General features: G+C 39.6%; 1 long non-coding RNA gene across 2 annotated transcripts in view; it reads right to left on the bottom strand.

The window, feature by feature from the left end:
• Window positions 1-25,713, bottom strand: part of LOC122175503 — a 38,361-nt gene extending 12,648 nt beyond the window's left edge. For both annotated transcript variants that reach the window (XR_006177422.1, XR_006177421.1), the window contains exons 1-2: window positions 25,647-25,713; window positions 25,139-25,232 (exon numbers count right to left, since the gene is read on the bottom strand). This is a non-coding gene — a long non-coding RNA (uncharacterized LOC122175503). The remainder of the gene's footprint in view (window positions 1-25,138; window positions 25,233-25,646) is intronic.
• Between the last annotated feature and the right edge of the window lie 828 nt (window positions 25,714-26,541).

Raw genomic sequence — 26,541 nt, 5'->3', positions numbered from 1 at the left:
TTCCCCTGCAGGATGAGGCCTGGCTGCTGACAGGATTGAGTCGGTGTCTGATAACAGCACTGGATTAGAAAACACTGACTGTGTATCCACATGCATAAAGCAGTATTGCAGTTGTAAGGCTTTTTTTTGTTTAAGTACAGCAACCTTGTCTAGTTATCACCCACCTTTCAAACTTTCTCCTTAAGCTTTTCAGTCTCAACTGCTTCTTCATCACACCAGGAGGAAGTTTTTCCATTAGCTTGCATCGTATTCTCTTTTTTTAAAATTCAGTTTGTCACTACAGCCAGCTTAGAAGCTTTATCTTAAGTGTACTTTAACACAATTTCACATCAGCTGCCAGGTCTTAGTAACACAAAGAGGGCAAAACGTTTAATACAATTTTGTTTCTGAGACACAGCTCTATACTATGTGACAGTTATCACAGCTTGCCAGCATAAAGCAACCTGATGATCTCAGGTGCTTCCTCAGATTTTGAGTCATTTCTTCAGTGTTTCAAGTTAGTGGGCAAAGGAATTGCTACATGAAGGATTTCAGAAGAGAAAAAAATTTCAGCTATTACACGGCATAATTGAATATTCATCACAAAGGCAGTGATCAAACACCTTTTTGCAAGGAGGGTAACATGAAATGACCAACATTTTACTTTACACAGATAGTGATGCAGTGAATATCACTGCTGAGCCCATTTAAGCAGCATATAACAGATAACAAGGCATATAATATAGCATAATATAGCAGATAACAAGGCCAACCTCACTGTTACCTCACATCAGAAGTTAGGAGTTGATAAGCATATTGATGTAGTCATTTTTAAAACATACATTTTAAGTGTTCCCTGAGTCTAGCAAGCCTTAAGGAAGCAATCCCTATAGAGAAAATTCAAATAGTTATTTTGTGCAGTGTTACTAGGCAACATTTGGATCATCTTAAGCAGCTGCCCACACTTCCACAGGATCAAACAAAGGACAACACCACACAGCTATGGGCAGAGCTGGACCCCCACAGTGCAGACAACAGAGAAGGCAGCAACATAACTGTAGGAGTGTTGCATAACTCCCACTTTGTGCAGATTAGGTGGTACTATAGGAAGCCTATGGTCTTTTAAGTCTCCAATATGCTTTTCGTCTCACAAAGTTTTGTCCTACTTGTACAAGAAAGTGACTGATTTCTCATTGGTTATCTCTCATGAAATCATTTTCATGTCTCCAACTGAGGACAATATAGCTATCTTCTTAGGTTTCCTTTCCAGATCTGCAAAAAGATGTGAGCTAGTCAGACTCTGGTAATCTCAATGAAGCAGTAAAGATTTTTTCCTAGAGCTTTTGCATCATTCTTGGGCACAGATTTTATGACCAGGTAAAGTAAGAGGTCCATCTTCCTTCAGATTTAGCTTTGGAAAAAATGTAAGCTCAGTTCTTAAAGTTGGGAAGCAATGGAAGATGACAAAAGTACCAGCAGGTTTGTCATGTTACTGTTACAAGTGCTCTATGCAAGGAGTATGAACAGCACAAAAATATTTTATAGCAAATAGGTGTAGGAGGATCCAATTAGCAAACCCACATCCCTTTATTTTGCAAAACACAACTGATTGACACATCTACAACTACCTTACTAAAGTCTCTACATGACACTGTACTTACTCTGTATTTGATTCTGTTTAATTCAATGGAACTATTCCTGAAAAGTTGTTAACTGCATTGGGAAGTATATAGAATATAAATGGATTTGCAAAAGTTGTTGTGGTTCAGATTTTTGAGTGTGCTCAAAGTCATGGTTCTAATTAATTTTGCAAAATACACTTGAAATCTCACATTAAAAATTGCTTGTGACAACAGAATTCCTCAATGATTTTTTTTTTTTCCTAGCATTTCTGCTTTAAAAATATACCAGACTTTGAATTAAGAAGTGAGCTTTTCCACTATTTGAACTTCTGGAAGCATGAGTTAATTGACAATTTTAAGGCAGCCAATTCAGTCACCAACCACTTCATGTCCATCCTCCCAACCTATACAGTATCCACCTGTAGCTCACTGCACGGTTTGAATCACGCATGAGTACACAAAATAATGTGCAAGTACTCATGCAAACAATTTACAGAGATTTCAGTCTTCTCTTCCCAGAAATATTCCTGTAAGAAGAAAACTGCATGGTTAAATACTAATAAATGGCAAGTAAGATTCAAGGATTGTTTGCTTTGCAGGTTGGTTTGGTTTTTTTGTGACATCTTTTATTCTTGCAGAAAAGAAATTGGGGCACGTTCTTATTTCTACCATGCACAAACCCAATACAGCTGAGCTGTTACCAGCTTATGGCCTGAAACTGTGGCAGCTCTTTTGACCCAGGTACTGGGATGACTAACACCAACCAGGGATCCAACCCTTTACACTCTGTCAAAAGGGGAAGATTGAAGAGTGATTCCCACATTACCAGGTTGTGTACTTTTCTTTCTATTCTTTGTCCACAGTTTTCTATTGGTTTAGTTCATAATTTAGTAATTGGAGTGACATTTTACATTTGTTTCTACTGTTATGCAAGTCCCCAACACCCCCCCCAAATTTCTTTAGATTCAAGTTTAGAAACAGTACTCTGCCTACTAGACTCTACAGAATTATACCACCTTCTGTGGCATAGTAACTGATGAGGTTGTCATCTGAACAGATCAGGGGGAAAAAAAATAAGCAAGAGAAAACCAACTCAGACAAATAAAAGGCTCCAAATCTTTGCTGCCTATTAACACAGAGCTGTCTCAACAGAAGGCTTGCTGGATCCAATAGCACTGGATGCATAATACCCACTGTAACTGCTGTGATTATCAGTTTCATGAAAACAGTAGGATGCAATATACTGAATGAATATCTGTATTTGTCACAATCATTTAATACAATAAAAAGTCAACATTCCTATCCTGCAAACTGCAGGTTGTCTGCAGGGCACCATGAAGAATCAAAGACTCAATTGCATCAATTGTTTCTACAGTAGAATCTACTTTTTTCCTGAGTCCATGTCCAAGGTGGAGCAATGGCCTCATAAAAGACCACTACTCTTACCATATCCATTAATTACAGTTTTAAGGATTTGTTATTACTGTTTTTTTTTTTTTTTTTTTTTTTTTTAAATTTTTTAAAATAATTAAAGGCTGTTGCTATAGCTTTATTCAGTCTGCTTGCGCAGCTCCCAGACAGGTGACTCTTTATAACGTAGTATTTTGCATTTACCATAAAAAACAATCCTAAACTCACAGATGTCTGTTCAGGAAGTGCCTAAAAGAGGACATAATCTTCAGCTGAGATTTCTGAACTATGATTGCTGAGCTAATCTGAGCCACAAACACATCCACAACCCTAGCTAAGGTACCACATATTAAAGTTTCACCTCCTGAATGACAGTCCTTAGCATTTGACCCCCTCACGCAAGCTATTTTTCAAATCTTCTGACCTAGCCTGCCAACTCTTTTAATCCACCAGCCTTAGAGAAACAAAGGAAATACAACTCACAGAGTCAAGACAGGGAGTCCCACATGATAACCTGAAGGGCTACAAAACAAAATTCTAAATCAATGAGAACTGGCAGTGACTTCATGCCAAATATTTCACTAGCATAAACAGATGCAGTTTCCAAAGCTATGCCAAGTTGTGGCCACTTACTCTGAGAACATGACCTTTTTCACTCCAGCTATTCCTACTCCCCCCTGCCCACAGTCTCTTCTTTGTTTTGGCACACAGCCCAGGACCACATGAACCAGTTATGCTGTTATAATACTCCAGTCTTAGTTTCCTGTAACTGGTAAAAAAAAAAAAAAAAGTCAAAAGACACATCACGGAGGCCTTATAAAGAGTTAAAATCTAAACAGCGCTCCTAGAAAAAGAACAGGTTGAAAATAGCAAGGGGCTAGATCTTACAAGACATAAAATGCTGAAAACTGAGGATTCAAGCTCAGTTTGACAGTAGAAACAGTACAGGAGGCAGTACAGTTTCAAACATGCTTCAGGACTGATCAACAGTAATGAGTTCAAAACTGCACTACATTTTGGTCAAGCACAAAGTGCTCAGCACGCAGGGATGTTTGTTAGACATCAGACTAAAGCTTAAAAAGGGATTCAGTTAACTGTTGCTACACAGGGACTAAGTTAATTCAAAGATGCCTCATCCAAATACCCACATACTCAAGGACTTTAAGTCTAAACAAGCCAATAGGTCAGAAATGTAGGCTTTTCTCTTAATCTAATAGGGGGGGTTAAATGTTATCTAGATTAGTCACCATTTAAGGATTTTGCTGTCTCTTTTCAGGCCGTGTCTTCAATTTCTCCAGGAAAACACTTAAAATAGCAACTTTGAACAAACTTTGAATAAAGCATCCTTATAGCTAAGACTGTTTCTTGACTTGCAAGTCCATTTATGGTCTGAATCAAGACTCCTGTCTTACATCCCTCCTCTTCCAGTTGAACAAGGATTTGACAGTCTCTCTTGCAGAATGTCACTTGATTTTAGTTTTATAACCTAGCAGTTCACAAAGATCTTAATGTCAAGCTGCATTAGTACAAGACTTATTGGATTAACAGCTCTGACAATAGACCCAGCCACAGAGAGCACCCCACAGAGCAGTAGCAGAGCAGACTTCCACTCCCCTCGCCAGGACCCAGCTGGCAGATATAAGTATGCTTCAACAACACATCTCTCTACACACTATAACTCTCTAGAAAGCTGCAGATATGTGATTTATGCACACAGAGCCAAACAAACAGAGATAACAGCAGTAAGACACCAAGATATAAAAGCAGTCCTCAAAATGAGAGGTCCACATGTTGGCATCCACCACTGAATCAGCTATTTTTCCACTTCACAGAAGGTCACTCTGCTAAGTTGCAGAGCTGGTAAATTCAGTTATACATAGCTTTTAAAGAGTAAATAATACATGTATAAGTATAACTAGATACATGTGCATTCTTGAAGCTGGCTTGTGACTGCCAAGGCCATTTGGATGTAAATGCTAATTTCATAATGGTAGTCTGTTGTTCTCTACATCATACCTGCAATATCAGGCCTTTAGAACAGAGGAACCCTGAGCAGCTTGAATGCTGGCAGAATTAACCATAAATAACCCATTTCCAATGGAAATGGAAGTTAGATAATCAAAGAAAACTCACATCACAAATTTGTTACAAACAGCTACCATACATATATGAAGGCTTAGGGCTAACAAGACATCATGGGCTGTGTTTTGTTGGTTTCAGATCTAAATTCAGAATAAGTTTCTATGGCAACAGGATTGCTAACCCGTGTGAGTTCTATTCCAATTCACGCTGAAGATCACATTTGGCAAACCTAATAGGCTATTGGTTTACGTGTAGTTGTTTCTCCATTGGAGGATATAAGTACCTTTCACATGGGTTGCAGGGATTACATGGCTTTTACCTTTCCACATGCTGCTTCTTTTAATTATAAAGATCTAAAGCCAAATATTTTAAAAAAAATTAGTGGGGCATTATAATTCAATTAAAAAAAGTAAAGGAGGTCAGTAGTTGCACTATTGAGTGGCTACAGAGTCCCTTCTGTTATTACTCTTCCTACTCATATCTTCTCAAAATGGCATGCAGAGGAATGAAGTATCTTCACTTTCCAGCTGCTGGAGCTCTGGTGTAGAGGAAAATGTTCACAGTGCTCCCAAAACCTGGCTCCGTAGAGGGCAGCACTGGTCACCAGCACCTCTTCTAAATCAGAATTATTTCTTCACAGTTAAAAAAAAAAAAAAAAAGTTAGCACTCCTCTTTTAAAAGGGATATTTTACAGCAAGCACACTCCCCTTAAGGAATGATGGCTGTTTTTCAAGAGTTTTTACTGGCTTCAAATTGTGAATTATTTTAAACCATTAAAACTTGGCAGTTGTATTCCAAATGCAATCAATTTTATAAGGCTGCTTAAATTAAAAATGAAGTTAAAACTGGAAAAAAACAAAAAATATTTAGCAGTCCTAAAATGGGAACTTTACATTTTTCCAAAAAATCACTAGTTGTAGCATAATTAAAACTTGCCTACCATTTCAGCAATCCTTTGAAGAAAACTTAAGTAAAGATAGAGAGCCCTTATCTGACACACAAGGATGTTTCTGACTGGGGAAAACACTCTAAGTCCCTTCAGTCTCAGAGTTTAGCACTGGATGCTGGAGGAGCAGGGACGATGAAGAACACTTCCAAGTATTTAAAGCTTGCAAAGTGAAATATAATTTGAGCTCGTAGTCAGATGTTGTCAGAGAGGCTCTATCATTCAGAAGCTATTTGAGTCAGTACACAGTCAGTACATTCATCACTGCAAAACTTCTATGAATTCTGACTGTTCTCAAAGCCTCTCAGGAAGGGATTCTATGTTCCAAGTTCTATCACTTCATGCCTAAGCTCATCCTCAGGCTGCTCACCACCAGCCAGTCCCCAAGAGGTAAAGGTTCCAAGACCCAGAGGCCCCCATTGAAACTCTGGCCCAGTCTGAGGAGTTCTTGCAAAATCATTTCTCCACCAAGCCCTGCCCTGGACATGGTATCAGCAGAGCAATTTAAGACAAATCATTGTCCACCTGCTGTTTACGTATTAGAGTCTTTTCAGATGTTTGTCATGATATGCCATTTCCTTATCTGGGTTGTAAGTACAAAACATGTTACCCTGGCCTTTTAATTTCAGCAGAGAATTCTCAGACATTTGTGATTTATTATTCCCCACCCTAATTTCTACTGCTTTTGAGTGTTGTCTTCAGACAACATAAGATGACACTAAGTTGGTATTATACATTAGTTTTAATACCACAATTATTTTTTCTTCAGGCTGATATCCCCACTGAGAAGAGGTTGTATTTAGTAGCTGTATTTCTCAGTATTTTTCTGCCCAAGTTTGAGTGACTGAACAGCTAACTCATTTATTTAGCACATAAGATTATTATATATATATATTTTAAATACAAGGCTTTGCACACAAGCCAATTTGAAGCTGTAGGGATCCATCATGAAGTCTGTTCAGAACAGTAGCTTCTGAGACAACTTTATTTTCACAGAGTGGAAACTCCACTAATAAATCCAAGGTTCAGTAATTTTCTTCCTTTACTGTCTGCTGTGCCTCTTTTAGTTCAGTGACTCTCCACTTTCAACTACACAGCCTTCCAAAAGCAACACTTTCCTGCTCAGATTATTAGCAAGTGGCATCTCTCCCTTAAATACAAAAAAAAGTCAAGAACTTAAATCACACTGCAAGCTGGAAAAAAAAAGTACCACAGAACTCGGGGGAGGGGAAGATTCTTCATAAAGCTTTTCAGCAGAGCTATACAATTTGCAAATCAGTTTTGTTGTGCCAACCACTAATTTGTGCTTTCATACTGTGATATTATTCTGCAGTTGCCAGCATATTTAGCAAGACAATGCTTTAACCACATGATCAATTGCTTTAGAAAGATAATAGCATCGATCTTTTTAAAGACAGATTATGTAGATTAGTCTTCATATGATTTTGGATGTTTAATACAACACAAATATTTTCAGCTGACATTGCCCTACATCCCATCTTTCACTTCCTTTTCTACATACAGCTACAAACACCTGATTCTTGAATGAAAAAAAAAAAAAAAAGCTGGCAGTTTAGGGCAAAAAACCTATAAAAAAAGATATTTGAGAGCCTGGTAACAGTACAAACAGAAGCCATCTCTCTGCTATGGGAGAACCAAGCAATTTCACCCTTGCAAAAAGTCAGAATTCATGCTCTGTGATGACCTGGCAAGTGTCATTCCTGGGAACAGGAGGTGGTTTTGGATATTGGTAACCAGCTGGAGAAAGCATTCTTGGTAGATCCAGCTACTTTTTCCTTCTGAAAATAGGAAGGAGGGACCAAAAAAATTCCAACAAGTGGTACAAATTCTTCTAACAGAATTCAACACATTTGCAGGAAAGCATTAAAAAGAAAAATAAACAAAACAAGAAAAAACAGGATTCTTTTAGCTCATAAGAACAGTTGTGACTCTATGGGAGTTTCCTTAAACTGCAGCACATGGATAACAGTGCATTATGCATTACGTACCACGTTATGTAAAGCATGACACTGAAAAGCAGCACAAAGCACAGCAGCTCCCCATACTGCACATTATGTTATGCAAGCATAGATAACAGCATGGTGATGCTATTCAGCATTCAGCGCTTAGCCTTTAGTTCTGTGTTTTTTTCCCATTCCTTTCCAGCTTTCACCTTGCAATAACGCTGGTGAGGAATCTTAAGAATGAAGAAAATCATAAGAATGAACAAGAACAAAATACAACTTAGGCTACTTCTCAAATATGCCTTTTGACAAGTTTGCTCAATTTGGGCAAATCAAGATCCCTCATGCCACTATCAATTAACCCACATATAACCACCTCCTTCCCACTGCTTCTACAGAAGGGCAGATTAGATATGTATTGTTGCCAGCCTGGCTACAAGCTCATTTCAGGCAGCATATACACTGGATCAGCCTCCAGGAAGGCCTTCAAACATCTGCCAACAACTTAGTATCTTCACTACATGTGGTACTGCTCTGAGTTTGCTTGATGCATCCTGAAGTCTCTTGCAAAAGCCTTTACCCCCAGCACTTCCATAAAGAAAGCTCTCTCCAACATACACATACAGCTTCTTCCAGAAGAGGTTGAAGTCTTATCCTCTGCAATGGTGCTACATTACAGCTCCATAGTGGGGACACAGATCCCACCCCCCACAGCTTTAAAGAAAAACAACCCAGCAATTGCCTTTAATACACCACTGGGGCTTCTTTGCAGTCCCAGGAAAACCCAGTCAAGCAGCTTGGCCAGAGCCAACACTAGCACTAGCTGATACACTAGCCAAACCACAACATTCACAGAGCATTCTCTCAACTGCCTGCAGGGTTATATCTTCTGGCAGAATGCAAATGAGCTAACGGTCTAGAAAAGAACAAATCAAACAGTGTAAATTTAATAGCATGGGCTATCAGGTTTCCAGGAGGCAGCAAGAAACCTATGGTTTCGTACCCTGCAAACCACTGTGCTACCAGAGCAAACCAGTTACTGAACAAGAAAAGCAAAACAACAGAGATGGAACCATGTGACAAAACCACATCTTTCACTTCCACTCAGCCTGGGCAGTTTCCTATACTGCCCCCTGCATAATGTGAATGACAGAGTGACACCAACACTGCCTTCACTACTGAGAAATATTTGTTGTAAATGGTGAAGTGATCCTGGGACTTCAAACTTGTTCATTTTTATTGGTTTGTTAAGTGCTTGTTTGGGAAAAATCTTTGGTGTTTAATTCACAGAACTTGTTTGAGGTTACGTAGCACACCCATCACTCTTCTGACATTAAGTAGTTGTCAGTTTATACAGCAAGCATGGATTGTGTCAGCCAAGCCAGAACCATTCTCCATTTACACGTGGTAGGAACTTCCGGAGCCAGTTAGTTTTTTTGTAAATAGGTGAATATTATTGCCATCATTTAATATTACTTACCAGCTATCAAGAGAAAGTATATATTTACAAATTGGCTATAATCTACATTACATGGTAGTTAATGGGCACCAGATATACAAGATATAAAGCAAGGAAGTATGCATTTGAATCAATACTTATGTCATGCCGAGTCTCACATGTCCCATAGGTGCAAGACCAAATTGACAAGGACTAACAAGCAGGGCACAGTCAGAAATAGACTGAATGTAGCTAACTGGGGAATCCTCTTATCTGTTGTCTTCTACCAACAGCAAAGCTTCCCTTGTTTTCTGAAAGTCACCACTCCCTGTTCCCTTGAGTGTACGATTTAAAAGAGTAAAACATGTAAACCATCTTCTTCCTGCTTGTAGGCCATCTCTAACAAAGTAATATATATGTAAAAGACAGAAGAAATAGAATTACTTTCTCATCAGTTTAATTCTCTAAAGAATGAGATTATTCTCTTCAAGAAAGAATAAGGAGTTGCATCTCAAAACAACTTAAAACTAGATACTTAAATCTGAACCCTTACTAAGCATGGAGTCAACTCAGAAAGTTCTTGAGTAGGAATTCACTGGCTTCTGCCTACTTCAGAAAATGTTCCCCACTGCAAAAGGAAAACGTTAATCCCCAGAGCCCACAGACTGCATTACACTATTAAACAGTATGATCTCTCACATGCCTATCACAAACCACCTTCTCTATTATTCAGATGACCTCTGTTTGCTGATCAAATATTTGAGTATTTTAACAAATTTAGGACTCATGACTATATCTGAATTTTACTAGTGCTCACCCTGACAGAAGATTAAATGAAGAATAAAGGGAAAGACTAGATGCTAAGTTCAGGTACTTCCATGTCTTCTATAGCATTCTTATTTAGTAATTTCTCATTCTGTGGCTATTGCTTTGATTTTCTGAAGAACTTTATGCTCAGCAGAACAAGCCTGTGTAGTTCCTGTCAGCACTCCCAACCAGCTTTGCAGTGACTTCTGCTGTTTGTACCAAAGATCTCATATCGTATTAGAACTGATTCAGATCTCCTCAGGAGGTATCATGGCAAAAGGGAACTATATAAATACACACACATACAGTTTCTCTCCAGCCAGTTGTTTAACAATTGCCAGAAAGCCCAGACACACAAGAGTCTAATACTGAATCTCCAATGTAGAGCTTTATTGTTTATATTCTATTAATATCTGATTATTTTGCAAATATGATGCTGAACTGCTTCTTGGAGAACTCCTATGAATAAATTTTGAACCAGCAGACACTGAGAACCAACAAGCCAAACTGCTTTCTCAATCATGTTTTAAACTCAAACAGGATCCAAAACTCCAAACTAGACTCCAACTTTAAAAAATAACTTGGTCCAAAAGGCACAAATCCAAACTTCAAGAGCTATTCTGTTAAAACTTTTTTCAGCTGGGGATGGTGTTGAACTGCTTTAGTTATATCAATTATCTTTTAGATAAGTGCTAGATATACGCAATGTCAAAACAGAACTGTATATTCCATGTAATCTTTAGTTATTTTTTTTTTTTTTTGGAAGCTCTCAGTCCATGCCAGTAGAAACCGCACTTCCAGGACAGTAAACTTAAACTGGACGGAAGAGGATGATTACTTTTTTCCCCTCACTTGCTAATGCAACAGAGTGCACAATGAAGAAATACACATTAGAGAAAACAAGCTTTTCCCCACTCTCCAAAATATGTCTGGCTGCAAAAAAAGAAAAACAAAAACACCCCACAACAACAAACCAATGTAATAGCATTTAGCTGATGTCACAAAAAGAAAGAGTGCTTTGCTTTACACAGCTCAATTAGGATACACTCCCTGCAAGTGTTGAATCTGACTGTGCTCCACAGCTTGAATATTGAGCCAGTGGCCAAAATCTTTAGATCATTTAATTGGTGACAACATTAATACTGTGCTTAAGGGTCACAAGAGCCCTCTTAGCCTTATGAACCAAAACATCACTATCCTAAAGAGTTTGTAACTGCATGTAAGACAGAAGAAAAAAAGTATTTATCATACCTATAGATAGGAAAATAGACATAGACACATAGAAAATACAGACAATATTTAGAACACGATTAAAAGTAGTTTGATGTTAGACCCAGGTATTTAAACCACCACAATTGTTCACTTGATTTTGCCAGACCCTTCCCTTCTCCAGTGTAACAGAAACTGAGCATCCTGTCTAGAGAATAAAAAGCAAACTCAGCAGGAACAAGTAGTAGACATCAAAGCCAGCTTCTACAACCATGATTTGGAGGACTGGGAAGGTTACAAGCCTTTTTCTTGCAAGCCTAACATTAAAACTAAAGGAAATCAGGGACTGGTTTACAAGTCAGCAGGTAAGCCAAGGTAATTCTTTGCAGAACTGTAAACACAATGCTTTCCTGAACATAGGTAGTTTCATAGAGCTTTTTTGAGAAGCAGCAGGAATTCAGTAGAGGAATTAGCAAGTAGATATGCTAAGACCAACTTCATATTTCTAGCTCTGTCAAGGATTCTAGCACACTGTCTTGTAGTTTTGTATGTTTCCTTCTTCACAAATCCTCTCTCTTACTGTTATAAGATTCCCAGCAGCAATGGAAACCTGACCTTGCTGCTCATCCAGAGTCTCAGAGACACAAGCAGTACTGGTTGTTCTTTCATCTTTTCCTTGACTCCTGAATCTCTACTAGAACCAAGACAAAAGCTTTCTCACCTGATATACACAATTTTTTAATAGACAAATCCCCAGAATGCTTCAGCTTTGATGTCTTCACATCAGTAGCACCATCATTAAATCAGTTACCCATTAGACTGGATATATGAAATAAAATTCCAGGTTTGTTCTGAGGCTCTCAAGGAAACACTTTAGTCCTACTTCATCTCAAGAGGAGGGACAACCTACTACAGAATAAAACTACAGTACATATATCTTCAAATATATGGTAACATACATGCAGAATTGACAGACCACAAAATGCTACCTTTCCACTGTCACGTTTTCCACTCTAAATACCCTCAAGTATTGATTTTCATTAGTATCGAATACCATCCCAACTAAACTGAGAACCTCTGAGCTAGCTGCTGGCATCAAATATCTGGTGACATTTTGAAGATTTATCCTAAAAACCAATATATGCATAAACAACAGTCTTGCATAAAGAAAGCACAGCTCAGGATGCTCTACAAACATTGCAGACTCTCAGCAACTCTGGCTCGCTATTTTGTTTGCCGGCCCTGCCTTATGGCTATTTCCTGCAAGCATCCCTTCTTGTGGGATCTCAACAGTGCCACCCACCATGGTGTCCCATATAGCTTTGCACAATCATTTAGATGGCACTCCTCTTGACCTCTCCAAAATGTAGATGAGGCAGCCAGAGTTCAGAGTAGAGGCAAAGGTTGGTCTCTTGAGCAAGCTGGAAACATCAAGATCACCTATGGGAAATGTTTTGAATGCCTGGATGATCAAGTTGCAAAACAAGTTGGGGAGTGCCCTCCTGGAATTGGTTCCCTCCCACTGAGCCACCCAGAGATGTTTGGATTGAAGGTGGATCTATCAATTTTTGAGATGTTCACAAGGCCAGTCATTAAGCTGCATTTCTTGATTTGAAATGGCAACAGATGACACACAAAGGAACTTGTACACCAAAACTAATATGAAATAACATTTTTTTATCCTTTCAGGAGAAGAACTTCATGGCATAGAATATCTTACAATTTCTTCTAGGCCATTGCAAAGAATGGTATGTATTAATACAGGCAAGGGTGCTGGCCTGGAAACCCAAACTGACTGAATGTGGTATTTCCTATTCACTTGCTATACATTTACAGCTGTAGAGACAAGGAAGACCTACAAAGAAGGTCACTTCCCCAAATAAAATCTTCAGAACAAATACAATATAAAGCCATCAACTTCGATCTATTCAGACTTTGTCATATGAACAGGCAACTGGAGAACTGATATACAGCAATCTTTGTCTCCTCCTGCAACTCAACTGCGACCTCAGGTCCAATCACTTAAGCATATTTGCTTACACCATGAAGACGTATCAACTCATCAAGTTATCCACATGGGACAGAAATACCACTGAGTCCATCAGCAAAACTTAAAGCAGAAAGTGTCAGGAAAAATGGAAGATGCAACATGAACAATCCTATTAAAAAAAAGACAAAACCTTCAAGTTCATTCTAATTAAGAAAAAGCTTTTGAATTCAATACTGACTTACCCTCATGTTGTATTCTGATAGCCAGGTGGAGTTATGATAGCTCTCACAATTTTCTAGAGAGAACACTTGTACATTTCTCACTAAATTAGCACTTAAGTAACATGTAGAGCAGCCTGATCAATGCTTTAGAAGACTCAGAAGAGCAAGTACAGGATGAAAAAAATCTTACATGCAACAGGGTACTTCAGAAATAATGTTTTGGATACCTCCAAATGCAACTGATTTAATTAATAGAGAAAGTCTTGGATCAAATCAAGAACATCTGAAATTCCATTATTAGATGGATCAAGATCAGCTGTCAGAGCACTAAGGTCTTCATTAACCTAAAATGCATCCCATTCATAAAGAAATTTCCAAGTTTATATATATTTATGATCTTTTATATCCACTTACAGACATAAATTATATAAAGACGGTCAAGAAAAAGGTCCATTTGTTATCATCATCTTTAATTGAAGAAGAAATTGCTTTCATTTGTGTCCTGCTAGATTTTTGTAAGCATACTCTGATTTGCTAGGAGAAGCAAGAGCAAAGCAATCCTTATGCTTCTTACTGTGTCTTCACTCTCCTCATTCCCAACCCACACAACAGTAACCGAGTACAGGAGAGGATCACAGATCTCTAATATAAGAACACATCTCAGTGAGGTTACTGCTATGTGTATAGCATCTCTAGTTGCCAGTGCATTTACTTGTGCTGAAGTTTGAACTGATTTCAGGATGGAGAAAACTGAGAGACCCAAGAACATCTTCAGGTAAGATCATATTCTTGGCATAGAAAACACTGTTAGAGCTGGAGTGCAGGCATGATTTAAGCAACAACAAGCAAGCCCCAAAGGGCTGACATCTATGGATTTAGCAGAGAAAAGACACAAGATTTTATATTTTATCTTTGGACAACACAACACACCTCATAGTTCTATGAATGTATGATACTTCTGTTTGGTCAGTTGCTAGAACATCACACTGCAGACAGAACCTCTCTCATAGATGTGGTCAAAAATTAAAAAAATTTTTTTTTCCCCCTCATGCCCTGTCTAATTAATAGAGACTGTTTCTTAGTCTCACCTGACTAGCACAGTAGTCTGGCCACACACTCACCAGGACTAGAGAAAGCAAGAGCTTTTAGGCTTCCTTTCCAAGGGAACATTGAACCCAAAGAACTCAAGGCAAACTACAAACTCTCTAGGTTCCTAACATCCCTCCTCCAAAAGCAGAAGGACTTGGCTAGAGATTTCAGAGCATTGTATCCTGTTCAGCTGTTCTGTGTTGCTCAATACCTCATTGTGTAATGTGCAAACAGGTGATTTCAATCAGTAACTGCAATTTCCAAGGGGGGGTATGTAAAATTTTCTGATTTACAGATTACTGCCAGCAGTGGTTCTATTCTGAGCTTGCATACAAATGAACTAAGATTTCCTATGTGCCAGGAATGCTGCAAGTTCACAGTGCTCAAGAATAAATAGTGCTTGTATACTGGTTTTGTACAGTATCAGTAAATGCTTTGAATCTTGCAGATGTCAAATTAATGGTAGCCCTCAAAAAAAAACCCTAAAAGCCACCAAAGAAGTTGTCCTCAGCAATTTAGGTTTTGTTGAATTGAGATGTTTCACAAGTTAAGAAATGGAGAGAAAAAATGGTGCTAAATGACAGCAGTGTCATTTGAAACACAGTGCCCTGAGCTTATAGATCACCAGTTAAAATAACGCAAGGAAGAATAAAGTCTGAGGTCAAACCTCAGACTAAGAAAAAAATTTATCCCCTCACAGAAAATAACATGCCTACTCCTTTAACTACATTTTCTTTTCGGTGCATTTCCTATCCAATAAGCAGCATTTCTTTCTTGTTGCCTAAGCTTACAGAGATGGCTGGTCTCATATTAATGCTTAGTCTTTTTCCAAAGGCAAAGTCCCCTCAGAGGAACCACATCTAGCTTCTGCTAGATGAAAGCTTGATGGCTTATTTATGTCCAAGACTTCTTGCTGTTAAGTGCAGAGCCTTAGCCCAACTTAAAATCAAGTATCATTTTTATTCTTCCTTCCTTGGAAGCTAAACAGTTGTTATATGTAGCCTATGCATTGCTGCATCCTGTGGCACGTTGCTATGGTTTCATTAACTCAAAGCTGAAACCAATACACCAGCTTTTACCACAAACCACTACAGCTTTTTTTTTTTTTTAATGACATAAAAAGCCTCTTCTTCTACCAGACCCCACAAGTTCTAGAGCAAATCAAACATCCCCCAACAGCATCTGTAGCCAAGCCACACAAACCAAGCAGTTTGCAGTGCAACAATCTTGTTCAGCATGGGCCCAAAGCAACTCCCAGGAAAGAGTGGGAATGAGGTTTTTCTGGCAGTGTACTTTCCTGAGCACACTCTTGAAACCTAACACTGCTACATATTTAGTACAGTCAGATTTCTAGGGAGTACCAGATGCTCTTAAGCTGAGCTTTTCAATGTTTTCCCCTGAATCCTACCTTCCCAAGAACTTTTCTTGCTATCGCCATGTCTACACTAACCTCATTAGAATTACATCAGGATAGTAATTCAACAGAATAACTATAAACCCAACGCAGTGTTTCTGAAACCTGAAGCTCAGATAATAGCAGTAACAGTTACGGAATGAGATTACCTGTTACTTGAATTCAATTACTTGAATACTTAGCTGGAGATATACAAAGGAGCATGAATCACACTGCACTATTTCTGTGGGCACAGGCTACGCAGGAGCAAATAAAGCAAAGCTCCTTCTGAATTTTGCCTGGAGAAGAGGCTCAGTGTCAAAGCTAGTCTAAATAAATAGAGCCACACATACAAACACTTGCTTCTTCAAATTAAGAGATTTTTAACATCATCACTTGCTCTTCTTTCCTCACCATTCCTCTCCCCCTCAAACTAGAACATTTTATTTCATAAGACAGCCTGGTATCTGTTATACCAGACAGAAGGCCTCTTCCAGGCATGCACCAAAGTTACTGAGATAAGAATCTGCCCCAGCCTCTCTTGCAGCAAAAGCACCACTAGAATATATTTAGCTTTTGCCTTAAGCACTGACACTTGGTATTTCTTAACTTGAACAAAGCTATCTAGACTGACTGCCTGTTTCCAGAAGAGCAGCAGTTGCTGTCTATGTTCTGGTAAGATCTGTGATGAGAGTCTGACTTAAAAACACAGATCTTCAGTTCTGGTTACAGGACAAGCATGTCTGTACCCCAAGAAAGCTTTCTAGATTATTTGTCCTCACCTCCCCTCACTGTCAGGATATGAAAAAATGAGAAGTACTTAAGCCATAGTTTCACAGAAATTGCCCTAGAACAGCACAGTCAGGTGCTTTCACAACAGCCAGAACTAACCATCTGCTGGGCACTGCAGTCCAGCTCTGCCTTTGCCTCAGAGTCCCAGACCTCATGTCTACATCAGTAGAAAACGCACCAAGAAGTCTATTCGGTCTCTCACCAGATCCGAGATTAACAACAGCCCTGTATGAGGACAAAGTAGGCCAGAACTGGCAAGGTGGAAGGAAGGAGAACTTTAGCCAATTAATCTCAGTCAGAGGAGCACAGCTTTCACAGTTCTTAAATTTCACTAGCATCTGATTTTTTTTTTTTTTTTTCTCCAAGCTGCAATACTAGATGTGCTATGGAAAGTGTGAATGGACCAACGCAACAAAGCTTCTTGATCAAAAGGATTTCCACTATTCACGTTAAATAGAATCCTGTATGAGAGGATGGCATGCAGCTCCACACCTGCTCTGAAGAGGTCTATTGCTGACAACAGCAGTACATACAGCAAGAACTGAATTAACTCTGGAAGGTGAGGACTGTCTGCTGGGACTTCTAGCTGGCAGAGCAATAGGACAGAAGGCATACAGCTTATCCACCCAACAAATCAGAGCTAGTGAGCTGCCCATCCCATTCTTTCAACAGTGTTATTAGCCATGCTGTCTAGTGCTTTCTAGGCTAAGCATCTGCTGGAGCTTATTTTGGCTCAGTTTCAGGTCTCAGCCTTGTTCTTTGGAAGGTATTTTGCCAAATGAAACAGCAACCTTTTGGCTCCAGAGCTTGTGAGCAGATATTTAAAATATTGTTTTTGTCAAGGACAACTTCTTTTGATGGGCTGCAAAAGAGCCAAATTCAACTCAAGACCTTATTACAATCCCTGGAAACCTCAGTTTGATTTTGATTAAAGGATAGTGGAAAACAAATATTTCACCCTAAATGGAATTGTCTTGAGCCTCTTCAAAAGTTCTACCCCAACCCTAGACAATCATCTCCTGCGGTAACAGCATCTGGACATACTGCCCAAAACAATTAAGTGCCATGTTCTGTTTGCATAGCATGAGTCTTGTTCTGTGCATTTGTTTTGTCAGCTGAAGGCAAATTACAACAATTAAGGATGCACTCAAATCAGTGGTGTTATAAACTTGTGAACAGAATTATGTTTTCAAAAACTTTTATGCAGGAAATACAGTTGCCGTTCCCATGCTGAACAAAGATGATAAAGACTGAACAACAACACCTTAAGTAAACCCTGTTGAAAACTGGACTGCACTATGAGTCACTACACAGGCGGTCATATTTGCTCTGAGTTACCTCAGATGCAACAGTTCTCAGTGGAAGGGATATTTTTCAACACTGGCACAAAATATAACAGGCAGCTTGTATGAGCAAGCAGACTGAAAAAGGCACATCAAAATTTGTGTTTTGAAGGAAAAGGCAAAGAGTCTAACAAGGGCTTCTGCAGTGCTCTGGCTAGCATGCAGTCTCACCCAATTTGAAGAGTTCTGTCCTAGGATTCACAGGCACCCAAGGCTAACAGATGCATAAGGGGAAAGCTATAGCACCTTATAGAGACAGAAATATGTAAGTTGTTGGTAAGTGAGAACTAACATACCTGCAAAAAAGTACAGAAATGAGAGTGCTCCATGCAGCACCTTTTCACCCACAGACCCAGACTCACTGTGGGTAGTGGTGGGACTGATCAGTTGACTACCATCTGCCCAAATCTGCTTTTTGGGACACATCCATCCACCCTCCCCTAAATGTAATAAGCCAGATCTACACTACAACTATTCAGAATGAACACTCTCCTGTCTATTGACATTATCACATGCTATTCCCTTGAAAATAGAAATTTTCAAGGGAGTAGCACACTAATCAGAACCTGGGATTCTCTGCTGTTTATTGGTTCCCAGGCAAGCGCCTTTTTGCAGTTTGTGCAGTTACATGCCAGCACTACAAACACTGCCATCCAGCAGTAGTTATGCTGTCTGACTAAGTTAGCTTGAGCATAGTAAATGACAAAGCTGCCTGAGCACAGAAATTAAGTGGCCCCAGTGAGAATTATGCATTAGTCCAGAGAAGCTGCTGTACTAACATGGCCTCAGGGCCTCTTGCATTTCTACGTATTAGCCACTGTAGTGGTCTTACCATGTGTGTATGTTCACATGTTAATTGTTATTTTCCTCTTGACAGCAATGTTTGATTGCCATCAGCTTTCAACACTCAAACATCCTAACTATAACTCTCAAAAATGTGCAAGGGATTTTAAAATTCAAAGGAGAATTGAGTGAATGCATATTGACTATATTACAGAGAAGAGTATTACATTGTGTCAAATATTAATAATTAAAAGCATTTTAAAACTCTAAAAGCTAATACCATCACTTACCTCAGGACTCCAGCAGCATTTAAAAAAAGAAAGCAACAAACAAACTCAAAACCCAAAAACAGAAAAACAGCAAATAAGGCAACCCTCACAACAAAGCTACATGTTTGACATCACAGTTCTGGTGGCAATATTGTAGAAACAAAGAGTTTAGGCTTGAGAACACCTAAGGCCAAAGCTGCTCACACTTCAGCAGTTTTCATTCCCAGAGCTTGCTACAAACTGCATTTAGGAATCCCCTCCTGAAAGCCCAAAGGCATAAATGCACCCAACCAAACCACTGACTATTCCCAATTCATATCTGGACTGTAAATCCTTTGGAGCTGTATGTCCTTTGGTGGGCTACTGAATGATTAAGGTTCCACAACACAATTCTGTTTGCACAAGTTTCTTGCAAACTCCCTCTAGACTCATAAACACTGTTCTGTTTCTATTTAAAGATGTTTTCTGCATTAGAAGTATAATCCTTTGATAACTCTAGGAATATTTGGAAGAGATTAGAAAAACGATTAAAATACTCAAGAAAGCAGTTGGGCATCCCTGAAGTTGATTGTTTAGATGAAAAAAAATGTGGAACAAATAAAAGGCCAAAGTGACCGTGGTAATAACTCCCAATGTTGATTCAAATAAATTAAAAGCAGTCCAGGAAGCTTAAAAGTCTAAATGTGTTCTCAATTGATCTTTGTTCTTTACTGTGTTTAATGGTCAGCTGTTTGAGAAACCCTCTGGGGGTTGATTTCAAACTGAGAAATGGCAATCTACTGGAGAGAGAGATGCTTTTCTTTTCAAGAGACTGCATTTAAATGCTGCTGAAAGGCTGCAGACTGCCAGTCTCCAAAATGCTTCACAGAAGAAATGTGGAGAAGTTTTTTTTTTCCAATCCCTCAATTTATCTGCAGTACTCATACATCTCCCAGGACTGAATATTTAAGCATCTAACAAACTAACAATTATTTCCATAATTCTCCTGCAAAGAAAGGTGCTACTAGCATCCATATCTTCTGCTCCTGCAAGACTATATTCCCGTGACCAGTACTTCATTCAGTCCTCTGAGCTTCCAGGAACTAGAGGTGCAATGACCGAGGCAAAAATCTGACTTAGTTTCACTGGGCATTACTATTATATATCCAATATCCACTGTGATGTTTCTTAGTCCAACATTCTAGACTTCCATTTTGCTTCAAAGATGCTGTGCTATCCCCCAAACTTCTCTGTAGCTCCTGTTTTTCCATTTCTAAACACTTATTCAGCTGTTGAAAATATATATTTTTAAAGTAGATAACTTTTTTGTGCTATACAGAAAACATATTTGAAACTGCAGGAACAGGCATGCTCAGAACGACACAGAGCCCATGAATGAACTGGAACATGGTGATCAGAGTACAGAAGCAAGAACAGAAAGGCAAGCTGTCAGCACAACTCCCCACTCATTCCCAAATACTCAGAGTACAGCTGCCCTGCTGCTGGTCAGCACTATCACACCTTCACCTCCCAGTCCTTTGCTTTGTGCTGCATCCCTGTTTTCACAGGTTAGAGCTGCACTCTGATGGTTTGTATTAAGCAGGTCAATTGAATGCTTACATTGGACATCAACACTCAGCAAACTCTTCTTGGAATCAATAAGGAAAAAAACTCTCCAGAAGACAACTAAGGGCATCTACATTGCACTGCATAGTGGTGCCAGAATTGCCTTCTGCAGGCATTTACTTTAGCACCAACCACAGAGCAAGCATCCAGAGTCCAGGCTCCAGGCACAGATCCAAGACAGAAGATAAAGCACAGAAATATTCCAAGTCCATTTTCCTTGGCCTAACGTTATTAGAAAAGCATCGCCCAATGACTTTTCAGCTACCTAATTTTTAAAGTGTCAAGTAAGATATAAGAAAAACAAATTCAAAGTAGTATTTATCAAGGCTGCAAAACTCGTACCTTTGACAGATATCTTGAGGAACTTCTCACAAGAAAGTCAAAACAATGGCTTTTTCCAGGTAGGCATCTCCTACCATTCAAAAATATTTCGTTTCAGAAAAGAAGGGATTTATTTCTCGTATTTGCTAAGAAGGGTCAACCAACAGTAAGAAACCAAGTGCAGAAATGCAAAAGATAGTGATTTTTCTCTGTCTTTAAGATAACATGTACTTAATAACCCTGACCTGTCTGTTGAAAGGCTCTACATAATATTACAAGACACATACAGCTGAAGAGTATGACACCGGCACCTATGTTTTTAAATAAGGCAATTTATTCATATTTGGCATAGGAAATTGCTAACATTGGGAGAGGAATTTTACAGTATTTTCAGAGAGACAGATGCACTGTAGACTTGAGAGGGTGCAGAATGAAAGACAAATTTCTAGGCAGAGCTGGCTGAGAGATGACTGGGCCTGGTGAAGGATGTGTCACAAATTCTGGCTCTGGCAGAAGGCAGCCTTGCTGGCAACTATGGAAACAAATGACCGGGATGGTATTTCAGTGATGGATCAGCTCTCATTATTTGTTCCAGTGCAAAAAAAGATATGCAAAGGGTTGTCATCCAGAATAGTACGTGGCAAATTCCAAGTGTTTGAGAGAATTAGGACAGAAAATCCCCAGAACATCTAAAATCCACTCTGGAAATGTTGAACTTCTCAGGTCAAATTACACTAGGCATAAGAAATCACTTGGGAAGTCGCATCTGTAAACAAAGTTCAGCTTTCCATAACGGGACTGAAATTCTCACCAGAACAGCCTAAGTACTGTTTGTGTAGTCCCCTATCTGCCACAGTAACTAATGCTGAACAGAGCAGTGGAGGCTTGCAATTCTGCTGGAGTGCTGGGCAGCTTAGAACTGTGCAGATCAGTCAGACCAGTCTCCAGCAGATCACTCAGCCAACAGTGATCAAGACAGACCGATTGGCAAACAATATAGAAGGTGAATTTATATGTCAGTGCTTGGGGTATCTCAAATCTAGAGACAGACTGACTAAGACAGCATTTAGCAAAAGCACCCCTTGCAAGTACTATAGCACAGTCCTAGCTTTTCTGATATAAACTGATAAAACGCAATCATATTTTGCTGCTGTATCTCACGTCTCAGCAGCATGAACTCACCTCAGCTAAAGAATTATTTATGCTTATTATGAGAAAATACTATAGATAGCTACTTTCTCCCTCCTAAGTAGTCTAAAATTCAGTCTGTAGGTCAGGAAATGCACTCTCCAGATTCCTCTCAAAGCTGTTTCCTTAAAGAGCGAAGACTTTCCTGTCTTCCCTCACCAGATTGTCTGTGGATGTCCTATACACAAACCTAGCCAATCAAACAGTCAGATCTGACACCTGTGGAAAACTGAAATACAAATGTTAAATGACTTCCCAAAGTCAGTGGCAGAGATGGAGTGAAATAACATTATCTAATTGCTATGAAACGCTACATTGGAAAAGCAAAGATACTACCCAAAGCATGTCTCTGCTACTTGCTCAGTTATACAAATGACTTGTCCAACATAACCCAAGGTGCCAGCAACAAAAGCACAGTGGGCACTCAGGTCTTCCAAGCCCCAATACAGAAACCATCCCCTAAGTTTTATTACTCGAGTTCCTCTTCAGCTCCCATTACTGCAAGCAAATGAAAATCTTTACTTTCTCCCTCACTGTCCCTATATTCATCACAATGTAGCTGCTTTATACTAGAAAAAAATGGAACACAGAGCTGTGAACAGTCAACGCTGACTCTAATGGCATCAAAAATAACATCAGCATTCACAAATAAACACCCTGGAGGCCACAAAATAGCAACATTTTTGCCATTCTCTCTCTAGGCAGCTTCCCTACACTACTCAGATGAAATATGTACTTCCCGATCCAGTCACTTCCCTTCTGCATGCAGGTCCCATCTCAAGACACAGCAAAGCAAATGTTTGTGCCGGCAGACCCAGCTAACAGCTCCAGTCCTAAAGGTCTGCTAGGGTTGGATGTAATTCTGGTCTAGGCTCCAGTGGATGGGAAGTGCTGATGTTGACCCAAGAAACACTGAGGAAAGGACACACTCATCCACGAGAAGCAAAGCTGGAAAATTATTTTGTAAAAACAAAGGGCTGGGACAAATGGCACATTAGCTGTTACACATCTTGCAGCTTTTTAATATTCGAAATCTGCCTGCACAACGTCTTCCACTTTTATCTGCAATCAGTGACATTAAGCTTCATTTTATTCGGATGCCAGTGGGTTTGCAAGGACACAGCACCGCCACATCACAAGTGCTCCCACATCGAGCGCAGCAACAGCCAGGTACGGCCAGCAAAAAAAATAATAATAATGAAAGAAAAGCCAGGAGTCATAGCTAAGCCGCCCTTGCTTTGTACGGCCGAACGGCACTCCGCACAGCCCACCGCCTGCACTCAGGGCCGCCGCCATCCCGGCTCGCACCGACGGCCGGGAGCCGCAGCCGCGCCCCGCAGCGCCCAGCCCTGCGCGGGGCCGCGCCGCCACCTGGTGGGGACGTGCGGGGCTGCCTCTGCAAGCACGGCGGGGGGCGAGGGAACGGAGAAACGCCGCCCAGGGGGAGTTTGAGTTTCAGTACGAAATGCAGCGCAGGCATTCAAGACAGACTGTACCTGATGAAGAAGTTGGAGAGCTCTTCTCTAAGCCTTTCGAAGAATACATTTGATTGTGTAAAGTTACTGTTAACTGTATCTCTACTCTATATGAAAGCACTAGATACAATTCTAAAAGATAAAAAACGAGGCAGAATGCCCCAAAACCTTTAAAACCTCACATCAGATCCACTGGGCAAGTGATTGTCTTGAAACAAAAAAAGCTCATGGTTTATACTTTCCATTTAACAACTTTTCCCTCACTGAATCATGCAGTCATTGAGGTGGGAAAGCCCAATAAGATTATTCAGTCCAACCACCAACCCATGTGACCATTTCAGATCATGCCACTCAGTACCACATTCACCTTTTTCTTCGATACCCCCAGGGGCAATGGCTTCACCAATTCAGCAGTCCGTTCCAGTGCATTACCATTCTTTCTGTGAATAGGTTTTTCTAATATCCAACTTGAATCTCGCCCAGTGCAACTTGAGGACATTCCCTCTCTTTCACAATTCAAGAATTTCCACATTAGTCTGAGCCAATTATATTGTACAGTTGGGGGTTTTCCTACAGTGTTTTTTTATCTGTATCTGGCCTTTGTTCAGTAGGTATCTCTGTCATACTAGAATGTGATGGAAAGTACAGCAGTAATAGCAGATGGGAACAATTCCACCTGCAGCAAATGAGAACAAGCCCAAATGCTACAGGCATGGACACAAAAACAAAGGAAGAAAAATTGCTTACCTTTGGAAAGCCTCCATTAGATAGAGATCTCCAGTGATATACCTTCATCTCCTCTGCCAACCCTTAGATAAGGTCTGTAAGGGGTGGATCATGGTTCCACCCCTTTCCATCACTCAGATGCATTGCATGCACCTGAGCTCCCCTGGGCTGGCCCTGCCTTCCACCAGGTGCTCAATCACCACTTCAGGCCATGACTCAGCATTTCCACTACACTCTATTTTCTCATCTTCAGTGATTTCAAAGTCCTGGCCACTGAAGTCTCTGCGTACATTTCTCTATATTAAGTTTTCGCTATAGGTTATTCTGTGAAGTTACTTGTTTTCAAGCTTGGATTTCTGTATTTCTACATAGCAGCTAACAAGCACACAATAGTCACCACCATGCAGTTTTCTGAACACCTGATGAAAACTTTCATTACAAGTAACTTTAGAGAAAGTAAGTAAGTACATGCAACTAGCACCATACCTTGTCATTTTTCTGTAGTACTGTGATTTCCATACTAGCATCAACCTCAGTAGTTCCTCACATCAGTGCAGGCTCTCTGATAATTAAAGTAGCCCTGTAAAACATCACAGAAAAGCAAGAAAAGGTTTGAATTCCTTTTGCTAATACAAAGTCAAAAAACACACTAGAAATTAGGCTGCCAACAGTAGCCTTTAATCTACTGGCAATCACAAGTACACAGGAAGCAGATGAGTATCTAAGACACTCCCCTAAGGCTGAATAAGAAACTACTAATTTTTTTACTTAAAATCAAGCAAACTAACTAGATTAAAAACAAACAAGAAATAACAGAAGACACTATCTGTAACTATCTCACATTAGAGCCCCTGGAGGAAAAGGTAGACCACACAAATCCTTATAGAAATTAGACAGACCAATATATTGGGAAAGACACTACAACAGAAATGCAATGATGGAAGGACCAGCACAATGTAAAGGCACTATAAAGGAAAGGAAAACAATTACTCACCTGTAACAGAGGATTCCAGGTTTGTAGGAGAAAACTTCACCAAGAAGAGACCTCCAGAAAGAAATCCTTCCCACTGGCAATCAGCCCTTAAATGGGGTCTAAGAGAGGTGCAGCCAGGCTCCACCCCTTCTGGTCACACAACTGAATTGCCTTCACCTGTGCTCCCAGGGCTGACCCGGTCCTTTCCCCAGGTGCTCAATCAGTGGTTCAGGCCATGACTCAACAGTTATCATACAGTCCTGAAAAACACAGATAACCAACAGACAACTAAAGTGCTGGCAACATGACCATGAGAAATGGCAAAGGGGAAGTTCCATGAACACAGTGAAAGCTGGAGACGCAGACCTGATGTTCCAAGCAGGAAAAGAGACTTCCATCCTTTGATCCCAAGAGATTCAGAAAATCAGTCTTGCTATTCTCTTTTTCCTAATTAAGATTGACTACATGAAACGCACATCAAATTCAGTGACTGACTTTTCCCTTGGTAAAAATAAATGAAAGGCTGTCCTAATTTCTTAGGCTCAACAGAAAATTATTCTTTTAACAATGGGGAAAAAAAAATAAAAAATCAGTTCTAAGTCCATGAAAGAAATCAGATAAAATTATATCCTGATATTGGAAATCAATTAAATTCTAAATATTTTATTTTACCTGTAATGCAATGCAAGATTTTTAATGCAATGGAAGTTTTTTTTGCCTTTCAACAAGAAATGATGTTTTTTTCCAGTAACACAAGCAAGATGAGGTGATAGCTACTGATATAGAAATTATATATGAAAATGCAGCTGGCATAACAGCACATGCAAAAATAATGATTCAGTCACATGTAAGAACTGTAAAGAGAAATCATACAAAAGCAGGGCTAGAAGGTCAATTACATTCATTGTCAAAATCA

The sequence above is a fragment of the Lagopus leucura genome, unplaced genomic scaffold (genome assembly GCF_019238085.1).
Source record: "Lagopus leucura isolate 7727_CA_CO unplaced genomic scaffold, USGS_WTPT01 Super-Scaffold_739, whole genome shotgun sequence".
Taxonomy (NCBI): Eukaryota; Metazoa; Chordata; class Aves; order Galliformes; family Phasianidae; genus Lagopus; species Lagopus leucura.
This window is presented reverse-complemented; position numbering and strand designations above follow the sequence as displayed.